Source organism: Thamnophis elegans, chromosome 2, assembly GCF_009769535.1.
Source record: "Thamnophis elegans isolate rThaEle1 chromosome 2, rThaEle1.pri, whole genome shotgun sequence".
NCBI lineage: Eukaryota > Metazoa > Chordata > Lepidosauria > Squamata > Colubridae > Thamnophis > Thamnophis elegans.
In genome coordinates, this window is record NC_045542.1 from 109,643,899 (window position 1) to 109,655,791 (window position 11,893).

Sequence of the window (11,893 nt, forward strand, 5' to 3'; positions counted from 1 at the left end):
GCCAGGATCACAAGATCTGTGCTCTACTTGTATGCTGCTATTGTTTATTGAGGTGCATCCTTCTTCAGTATGCAAAAAAGATATGTGTGTCTGTGTATCTGCATGTTTACAAATATGTGTGTGGTCATACTTGGATTACAAAACTCTGGACCACCACTAGAAAGCAGGCAGGACTTTTCTGTATCTCTTGCATAGCTCTAGCAATAGTGTGGTTTTTGAGCTCAAATACAGTATCCATGAGCATCAAATTTGATTAAAATACTAATTTCAGAAACAGTGCCTAGCCAAGACAGCAAATTTGTCAATAAAAGGAAAAAATACTGATTCTGCTATGCAATAAATTGTGCTGTAAATTATCTTACATTTTCCTTCATAAAATGACGATATCCAAATCTCTAAGCCGCAATAGATTACTCAGCAAGAAACACATCTATGGCTTCCAATCTTTCTTGAGTGGAAAGTTAGATGTACCATATTTTTTTCTTTTCACTTTTTATAGAATTATTCTTCAAATTAATCCTTATTTATCAAAACAATTCTGAAGTTTTCCCTGGTGTAATCATTTGCCATTATTGTTTATGACAAATGTTTTGCAATTAACTTTAAAAGTGAACACGAAGTATAGCTGTGGACATTAATAAATACATTCCCATATTCCATTCAGTACATGTACAATTGATCTGGTCATATAATTATGCCAGTTCCATGCACAGCGTTCAACTTATGCATACTGTCAATAAACTGTTGACTTGTATGTTACGTAAGATTAGTGATTACAAATGTATAAACTCTCCTCAAGCTTTGTAAAATGGACATAAGAAAAACAATGGGCTTCTCAATCCTTGAGAGTTTGGTTAGCATGATTTATAATAAGAATGTGATCATATACAATGGAATGAAAACCCTCCAAAGAATTGTGATCTTAATATATGAACATCTCCAAAGGAAAATCGGAGGTGGTTAAAAGCTAGATCTGCTCTGCATATTTAAAATATGAATTACGGGCTACTTAACATTCTAAAATATTAAGTATTGAATGAAAATAGGAATGGGTACAGTATGTATATTTGTACTGGGATTTTGAGGTAATATTTGATTACTGTAGACATATCAGTATCGGTCAGAATATTGTGATTTTTGTATTGTAGCTACAATTCACAGTGCTGATAAATGTTGCCTTTTAGACTTTATATTTCCTATACACAGAATGTGTCACTCTCTGAAGAATATGTAGAAAAATGCCCATATTTCCTGAAGTATTTCATTTTCAAATATTAAGTGCTTTGAGCCTATACTTTAAAAAGGGTTCAAAAAACATAGCACATGTAAATGGAATTTAGCTGGGTTGAAAAATCTATTGAAAACCACTATATCATTAGTTTTATCTTTTTGAGTAAAGCAGACCTATATGCTTTTCTGTGACCGCATTGTAACATTTGATGGTTGTATTGTACTAATAAGTGAAGTATTATATAATTTAACTAACAAGATCTTCCTCCCAAGGAGTGCAGTCTGTGGCCTTCCTTTATTTCCCGAAGCCTTGCCAAGCATATTAATTTTTCCTCATCCATTATCTGCCTGTATTTCATACTCCCCAAAATGTGAGTTTCTGCTTGATGATTATTGTCTCAAGGGAGCAGTCAGTTTTATTTAGTTTAGGGCTAATTGATTTTTTTCTTTTCTATCTATAGCATTCCTAATGGCCATCCCAAATTTATTATTCAAAATCATCTATCTTTTATCTCTTACTCTTACTCAGTATCCAAGTTTCTTTAATTGGAAAGTCCATTGTTTTAATTCTTCTTCCTTTCTTTTGATCATTGAAATGCCATTCCATTTAAACTCTGTCTAAATTGTTCATTACCAAGTTCCTTATGATTAATTTTGTCTTTCCTCTTCTTTCACAACATCATTTGAAAGTCACTGGATCTTTTAAAAACTATTTAAAACATTTTTTTATCCCCCCTGCTTTTCTTTTTTTGAAATATTTTATCTGTAGCTTCAGTTAAACATAGTAAATAATTTACCTATATATATTCTATATTCTGATAGTGTTATATCATTTAATAAAGACATCTGTCAGGGAAAAGAGACATTTTTCATCTTTCTCAACTTCAGTTATTTTCACCCAGCAAAAGAAAATAATACATTCCTCCTTTACCTTATATTGCATAGCTTTTGCTGTGACCCAGCACAACAGATATAGTGCCCTTGCTGACCCTAATGGGGACACTAAAGAAACAGGTCAAGGTAGTTGTGATAATGATGACTCAAATAAGCGGGGGATCATGGTCCAAAATGAAAAACTTACTTCGGAAAGGCAAAATGGGGAACCAGGTATCACACATCAGTCGCACAAGAAGAGCAAGGTATGCAAAAAGAGAAGTCACCTTCTGGTTGCTTATTCAATCATAAGGGATGTAAATTTAGGAAAGGATATGAAAGTTTTAAAAGAGGTCAGGTGTCTGCCAGGTGCTACTGCCAGCAGAGACAAGAGGCGTATTCTTAAGATAGTCAAGAATGCAAGTAAGGACTGTGATGTTGATGCTATTATATATCTTGGCACAAATGATCTGTCCCAAAAAGATGTACTTTCTATGAAGAATGATTTTCAGAGCTTGGGGTATGAACTTAGTAGTATAGGTTCTAGGCTTATCTTTTCAGAGGTTTTACCAGTATATAAGGAACAAAAAGGGAAGGGCCAGTGTGTAGCAGAGTTTAATGTGTGGCTAAAGGAGTGGTGTAAAAGGGAAGGCTTTGGTTTTATTAGTCATGATGTCTGCAGCTGTTCCAATGAAAAACTGTACAAAAGAGATGGTTTGCACCCATCCAAGAAAGGGACTGAGTTACTTGGCATTAAATTCACAGATTTTCTGTATAAACATTTAAACTGAACAGCGGGGACAGAGAATTAATTGATACAGAACATTTCTGTCCCCAGCAATCTAAAATTCATAGGGTTATCAGTGCATGTAACACAGATGTTTGTGAGGGTAAGATTATCACCCCCGCTGTCAAGCAAAACCAAGCATTTAATAGTGAGTGCCATACCATTTGCATGAATCATACAAGTGGCAAGAAAATAGGGGCAGTCAGAAATAATACAGGTTATGTAGACAGTAAACATAGGGTCAATCAAAATGGACTCAAATGTCTATACACCAATGCACAGAGTATGGGGAATAAACAGGGTGAATTAGAAATTCAAGTAAAAGAGGGCAGATACGATATTGTTGCCATTACAGAAACTTGGTGGGATGAAACCAACAAATGGAACATATAGCTAGAAGGATTTAAATTATTTAAAAGAAATAGACCAAATAAAAGAGGAGGTGGAGTTGCACTATAAATAAGAAATAATTACCTCTCTACAGAAATAGAGCACAACAATGATGAGAACTATCTTGAATGCATTTGGGTCCATATTTAAGGTTGGGGGGGGGTTATATTGCCATAGGTCTATACTACAGGCCACCCAACCAAGCAGAGGAAGTAGATGAACTTTTTGCTAGTCAGCTAACTAAGGTATGTAGGAAGCACACCACAATAGTAGTGGGGGATTTTAACTACCCTGACATCAACTGGGAAACAAACTCTGCACCAACAGGTTCCTAACAAACCTAACAGTCAACTTTGTTTCCCAAAAAGTAGAGAAGGGAACAAGGGGATTAGCCATATTGGACTTAATTCTCATTAACAGAGAGGAAATGATAGAAGATGTTGAAGCCACAGGAACCCTGGGGGCAAGTAACCATGCAATATTGGAATTCAACATTATGCAAACACAAGTAGTAGAACAAAGTGAAACTAGAGTCTTGGACTTTACGAGAGCTAATTTTAATAAACGTATAGAGAGCTTGGAAAAAATTCCATGGATGAGAATCCTCAAGGGGAAAACAACTCAAGAAGCTTGGGAAATTTTGAAAAATGAGATTATAAAAGCCCAGTCTAGCAGAATACCAATGAAGAAGAAAAATAACAGCTCCCAAAAGAAACCAGCATGGCTGCATAAAGAACTCTCTGACAAATTGAAAGACAAAAAAGATAAGTATAAAAAGTGGAAAGTGAGGGGGACATAACTAAGGCAGAATATCAGCAAATAGCCTGAGCATGTAAAAATAAAGTGAGGAAAGCTAAGGATCACAATGAAGAAAGGCTTGTTAAAAAAGTAAAAAATAACTTCTTCCAACATCTTAAAAACAAGAAAAAGGTTAAGGAAACAATTGGTCCATTGCTGGAAGAAAGTGGCAAGAAGGTGACAAGCAACAGGGAGAAAGCAGAACTTTTTAACTCATGTTTTGCATCTGTCTTTATACAAAGGGATAAAACAGTCCAACCTATCAAAAACAGCACCACAAAAATCAGATTAGGAACACAAGTTGAAATAGGGAAGAAAATGGTAAGTGAGCACATATCTACCCTAGACGAGTTCAAATCACCAGGACCGGATGGATTACACCCTAGGGTTCTGAAGGAACTGGCAGACGAGATCTCAGAACCACTGAACTATATCTTTCAGAGATTCTGGAGCACCAGGGAACTACCAGAGGATTGGAGAAGAGCTGATGTGGTTCCCATCTTCAAAAAAGGGAAAAAAACAGATCCAGGAAACTACAGACCTATCAGCCTGATCTCAATACCAGGAAAGATTCTGGAAAAGATAATCAAGCAACGAATTAGCGGACACCTAGAAGCAAACAAAGTAATAGCCAAAAGCCAACATGGGTTTGTCAAAAACAGATCATGCCAGACTAATCTTATTGCATTGTTTGATAATGTGACAAAATTAGTGGACCATAGGAATGCCGTTGATATAGTTTACTTGGACTTCAGTAAGGCATTTGATAAGGTAGACCATAACCTACTACTAGATAAAGTAGAAGAATGTGGGTTAGACAGCATCACCACCAGATGGATTTGTAACTGGCTGACCAACCACACTCAACGTGTAGTCCTCAATGGAACTGCATCTTCATTGAGGGAAGTATGCAGTGGAATGTTTTGGGCCCAGTACTCTTCAACATCTTCATCAATGATTTGGATGAGGGAATAAATGGGGAACTCATCAAATTTGCAGATGACACCAAGCTGGCAGGAACAGCCAACACTCCAGAATATAGGCTATATATACAGAAGGATCTTGACAAACTTGAACATTGGGCACTATCTAATAAAATGAAATTCAATGGTGAAAAGAGTAAGGTTATACACTTAGGCAACAAAAATGAAATGCACAGGTACAGTATAGGTGGTACCTTGCTCAACAGTAGTAACTGTGAAAGGGATCTTGGAGTCCTAGTGGACAACCATTTAAATATGAGCCAGCAGTGTGCAGCAGCTGCCAAAAAAGCCAACACAGTTCTAGGCTGCATAAACAGAAGGATAGAATCAAGATCACGTGAAGTGTTAATACCACTTTATAATGCCTTGGTAAGGCCACACTTGGAATACTGCATTCAGTTTTGGTCACCACAATGTAGAAAAGATGTGGAGACTCTAGAAAGAGTGCAGAGAAGAGCAACAAAGATGATTAGGGAACTGGAGACTAAAACATACGAAGAACGGTTGCAGGAACTGGGTATGTCTAGTTTAATAGAAAGAAGGACTAGGGGAGACATGATAGCAGTGTTCCAATATCTCAGGGGTTGCCACAAAGAAGAGGGAGTCAAACTATTTTCCAAGGCACCTGAGGGTAGAACAAGAAGCAATGGGTGGAAACTAATCAAGGAGAGAAGCAACTTAAAACTGAGGAGAAATTTCCTAACAGTTAGAACAATTAATCAGTGGAACAGCTTGCCTCCAGAAGTTGTGAATGCCCCAACACTGGAAGCCTTTAAGAAGATGTTGGATAGCCATTTGTCTGAAATGGTATAGGGTTTCCTGCCTAGGCAAGGGGTTGGACTAGAAGACCTCTAAGGTCCCTTCCAATTCTGCTATTGTATTGAATTGAATTGAATTGTATTGCTTCTGTCAAGAGCACAGCTGAAGTCTGACAGAATGACCATGTATTTAAGTGAGAGAAGGGCAACAGCAGTTATTTAAAGCTTTAAATATTTTTCAGTCCTAGTGATTTAAGTCACTGTTTTTTTAAATGTATTTTCTAAATATGATTTGCATGTATTATTTTTCAGATGCATTGCTATATGGCATTGTTTTAATTTGCATTATATTGTGAGGTTTATATTGTATGCTGCCCAGAATCAAGAAGGAGTTGGTTAGCCAATAAATTTAACTTATAATTATAATCAGAGAAGGCCTGAAACTGTTTTGGTTACTTGATTAGGGAGTTCTGTTTTGCATATGTTAATCCAGCTTTGTTTTATTTCACATACTCCAGGATTAAATCCTGGTTTTGACAGTACATTGCAAAATTTATTCTTGGCACAAATTAAACTCTGCATTTGGCCTGGTGGTATAATTTGGTAAACCAAAGAATCTCTCTTAGGTAAAATACTGAATTATTAAGCAATTAATTTAATATCATTGTATTTTACTGTAACATTAGGGAAAAGTATTTATAGGACTGTTAGATTCTGAAGCAAAAACAAAAAAAATGACTTTCTGTTGCAGGATTGAGTGATTGCCAACCTAATTGTGTAGAAGCATCTAATGAAAAAGTTGAGTTTTACTACAGAGAAGTGATTTGTTATGAAAGAATACCATAAATAATAACATGTATCTCCTATTTTGGAATATAGTGTTCATCAAAGTTTTTACCCTAACATTTTGCATTGTTGCTACAGTTTTTCAATAAAATAAATGTCAGATACTAATAACAGATTTCTTGAAAATGATGTTCTTGGTTATTTTTTATGCTTTCTCCCATTTGTTCTGTTTCACAAAATGAGGTAATGAGATCCTTTTGGTTCTAAAAGTATACAGTGTATTTCTATAATATACATTTTGTGAGCAGATGTTATAAAATGTATGAGTATTAAAATGTTTTCATATTTTTATGTAAAGTGATGTTGCCAGCTGGGAGACAGAAACAAAACTTTTGACAAGTAAGCACTGCTGTGGATTTGTTTATCTGTTTTTGCATATATATAGTTCTTTGGGTTAATATAGCTCTCCTTTGCAGGTGCAAAAAGCTGCATGAGTAACTATATAAGAAGCTATGCAATTTGAGCACAATACTACAATTTGCATGTATAATAAATTAGAGCTGAAGCAAAACAAATTCTGCCTTCTCTAAGCTATTAGTTGCCCTGAGTTACTGTATATGTTAACAGTATCCATTGTGGCATTTTAAAAGTTTATTTTAGACTAACTTTGAAGGATTTTAAAAATAATTAATAAAAAGAACATAATTTAAGCATGGTTTAATGTCCAATTACAATACAATGACCACAGTTTTTAGTATTTCCTGTGAAGAAAGAAACATATAGTTACCCACAACCTACCAGCTAGAAGGTATATGCATGCACTGACAGATACAGGACACAAGCAAGTGGTAGATACTAAAATATGATTAACACATTATATGGAATATTGTGAATCTAGACATTGCAATGTTTAATCTTCCATTTGTGATTAATGCATTGTTGGAACTAAGCCAAATAGTCAATTAAACAATCATTAAAACAAACCATGAGTTATTGAAGACAAGAAACAAAAAACATGCATGTTTGCTAATTCTGAAAGTATAAATTAATAGCTTTTAAGACTTTTAAGCTGATAACTGGAATAGTTGATGCTACAAAATGGGGCATCCCTACAAACATTAGGAAGACAGAAGAAAATTTATATGGTGGATTTTAAAAAGAGATGCATTAAAGTAAGATATTTCAGATATTTTAAAGCTATAGAATAGAAATATATGAGATTCCACCTCAGACTTTGTGAATGGGAGGCATCACTTTTTTTCTGAATGGAGAAATACAAAACTAATTTAGATTATGGTATTTAATCTGGGAGACTCATTTCCTCTGCCAAAACATTTGCATATTTTGCCAATTTATGGACTACTGTATTAATAATTGCTGAGTGATAGCTCCCACACGTCTTCACAATTGGCCATGCTTGTTGAGGTTCAAATTGTCACACTGACACAATTTGGATTTTATTTACTTCTCAACAGTGGTGGGTTCCTATCGGTTTGGACTGGTTTGGCTGAACCGGTAGTAGCTTGGCAGCCTGGGTCGCTGGAACCTGCCATGTCCCTGAACTGGTTCTGCTGGTGGCGCCATAGATGCTGCCATCTTGTTTTTTTTGCTTCTGTGCATGTGCAGAGCAATCTTAGTTGTAGTGTGCATGTGCGCGCATGAAGCATGCATGTGGCTCACCCGTGAGTGAACCAGCAGTAGTCTCTACCGGAACCCACTACTGCTTCCCAAGACTGAAATCACTCAAATCAGAAACTTCAGACAGGAATTTAAATCAAATCATCTTTTCCCTATTAAAATTAAATTACTTGAGGTCATATCTCTCTCTCTCTCTCTCTCTCTCTCTCTCTCTCTCTCTCTCTCTCTCTCTCTCTCTCTCTCTCCCTCCCTCCCTCCCTCCCTCTCTCCCTCCCTCCCCCCTCTCTCTCTCACACACACATACACACACAGAATTAAATGACTCTCGGGATATGTGAGCTGGATGTTCATGAAGGAGCAGGATAGCATTTATGTTTGAAATTGGCTGCTGGATGCTAGAATGTGGCTGGCAAAATCTCTCTGGAGAAAGGAGAGATTGTGAGTTTGTTTACTTGTACTCCAGAGAGAAGATCCTCATGAACAAACGATAGAAGCCAAGGGTTTTGCACTCGACTTATGAGTACAAATAATTGTCTGCGCTGCTGCATTCTGTACAAGCTGAAGCTTCCTGATAGTCTTGAAAAGCAGCCCCATGTAACAGCAGTCCAATCTGGAAGTGACTAAAGGATGAGTGACTATAAGTAGTTTTAAGATTCTGTTTATATTTTATAGTTAAGAAATAAGATATGGGAAGCAGACCACATTTGTTGTATATAAGTAAAGGTGATAAGTTAACTAAAATTGTTTACATTTGTAATGAAGGGAAACATTATTTCTTAATCTTTTGCTTTTCTATTTTGCTTTTCTATTTTTTCCTGCACTTTCTATTTTTTCTCTTTTACTCTTGTATTTTTATGTATGTATTAGTTTTTAATCTTTTTCAATTATAACCCTTAATAAAATAATTATTAAGGAAAAGGAAGATTTGAGGCATTCAGCTGATAAAAGTGGCTCTTTGTTCTGCCCCTGTTTATGTGGTTAAAACTGTTGAGTCTCTCCAAAGGTGTAAAACATTTCTTTTGATCGTTCATACATTCCAAGGCGAGGAGATGTTTGCCTCCTTTTGTCCTTCAAGTGCTGGATGAAAGTAAAAAGACATCCCTGATCAGATTTTTAAAAAATGCTTGTTAATCACTTTTCCAATTTTTCCAGTCTGTATACCCATGTCTAACTGTTAACTGACTAGCTTTATCTTTTATCCACAGCACAGATATGTAACATTGATGCTGGCTAAATAAATAACTGATCAAAATTTTGAAATGAGCTGTTCACAGTTAAAAGGAAAAATCCCTGTGATCTGCTACTTATATATTTTAGGGGAGAAAGCAGCAACTCTGCTCATTTTTCTCCTGATCAGAATACTTAAATGGCCACTAGATGACAATGTTGATCTAGTTTAAGGACCATCGCTCCTTGACAGAATTTGAGCAAAAGTTAAGCAAATGTGTTTAAGGTCTCCGCATTTAATTATCAATATTTTGTCTTTCTTGAGAAATTCCAGCTGTCCTTTCCCATTTGTTTTTAAAAAGTGCTATTTCTCTCTCTTGTTAATCAGCATTTTGTACATTTACAATTGCGGAGAAAACAAACGTTTTCGGAAGGGTAAAGCCCAAGGGAAGATAGTGTTGCAATTGGAAAGGAGTCAAAAGACTCTTTTTATACAGTTTTCCCACCACAGACAAAACATCAAATTTTTGGAGTGCAGGGACAGCAATAGTAAATGGCAAAGGAAATCGCTATGGAGATGACAATGCAAGGCAAGGGGTTAAAGATGGCAATGCCTTCCCTTTTCTTTCTTTAAAGAGGACTCTAACTTGAACATCTATTGTTATTTTCCGCCTTTGGAGGGAAATCATGATGTGTTCCTGCTAGGCATTTCCTTTTCAAGAACAGTTTGAAGAAAAATACCCTAACAATGAATAGTAGCCAAACAATGAAAATTGGACTCCGTGGTTTTTTAAAATTGTATCATATTACAAAGAATCACAAACTAAGAAGAGATAATGTGGCCATTGAATCCAATATTCTGCTCACCGCTGGAATGCGAATTGAAGCATACTTCCCACTAGCTTCCTCTTGAACCTGCTGTGTGAAAGAAAGCCTAATACCAATACAATGGATGGCCTTGGTCATTATTGAATTGATCTTACTGTTAGGAAGATATTTTTCTAACAATCAATCAAAATTTGTCTTGTCTGAACAGAGAGTTGGACTGGAAGACCTCCAAGGTCCCTTCCAACTCTGTTATTCTGTTATTTTCTGTTATCTTTTTTCTAAGTCCATTAAAAGATTTTTGAATCAGATTTTATTCATGAGTACCAATTCTTTAGTGATTCACAGGAGATATATCTTCTAAAAAGGGGGAATGAAATACTTAATTTCATTGTTGGCCACTTGGAATCCTATCAACAGTATATAGTGGTCCCTGGATGGACTGACTAACAATAAAGGAAGCAACACCTTCAAAGCTACATTTCATTGGTAACACATGCTCTATTATCTACCCTATAAAATAAAATAAGTTTTTTTAGATAGTTCTAAGTTATTTATTTAAAATACTTTTAGATTTCCTGATAATATGAAACACATCACTGGTTGATTTCCCCCCCCCCTTGATAAATATTACTATTTTTTTATTTTTCAAGAGTCAAATTTGGGTAGAGGTAGTTTTTATTAATTCCAACCTCTCACTTGAAATAATTAACTAGAGCTGCAACATACTTAAAGCTACATATGGAGAGTTTGAAAGAGCTATAAATAAAAGAAAGTAGACACTTTTGTGAAGAAACATGACACTATTCTCACCAGCAGTAGAATGAATCTTCCAATAGCACATCCTAATAGGCAACTTATAAATACAACAAAGAAAGATATTCACATCTCACCAGGCTCAAGGTTGACTCTGCTTCTATCCTTCCAAGGTCGATAAAATGAGACCCAGATTGTTGGGGGCAATATGCTGACTCTGTAAACTGCTTAGGGAGGGCTGTAAATCATTGTGAAGCAGTACATAAGTACTATATCAATAACTAAATACTGTATATACATACTGTATTACTTCTGCTTAACTAAATCAGTTACTTTCTGTTTAGGTATAATAGAAATGAATTACGGTATGCTGCATAAATTCTGCAGTATACTATTAGAATAATTTAGTTTCTTGTAAAAACTTGCTCTAGATAGTGCTTATTCGTATACAGGGCAAACCCCTGACCCAAAGAAAAAAGATAGGTAAAAATGACTTTTTTCTAAAATGAGATGTAAATTAAATATGGGAGATGAACTTTTCAGCTATATCGATGCCGGTGGAAAGAAGTATAATTTCCAGTCATTTTTAGTAGCTGGAAGAAGCTCTGAGCTTCCAAATGTTTAAACAAGATGAAATATAGCCTGTTAGTCATATAACATCATCATCATGAGCTTGATTCTCAGAGACCCTTGGAATAAAATCTGTTTAACTATTGGAACTTTCTTTTCAAAATGAAAAGCATATTTTCAGATTCACAGTAAACAAAGAAAAATAAACTTAATAGTATCATTTTTCACAAATATGAAGTCTGATGAATTTTCATCTATCAAATTTATAGAAACTGGAAAGTTTGAGTTGGGGTAGACAATGCTTTTTCTTTGAGGACTCCTATAGGAATAAT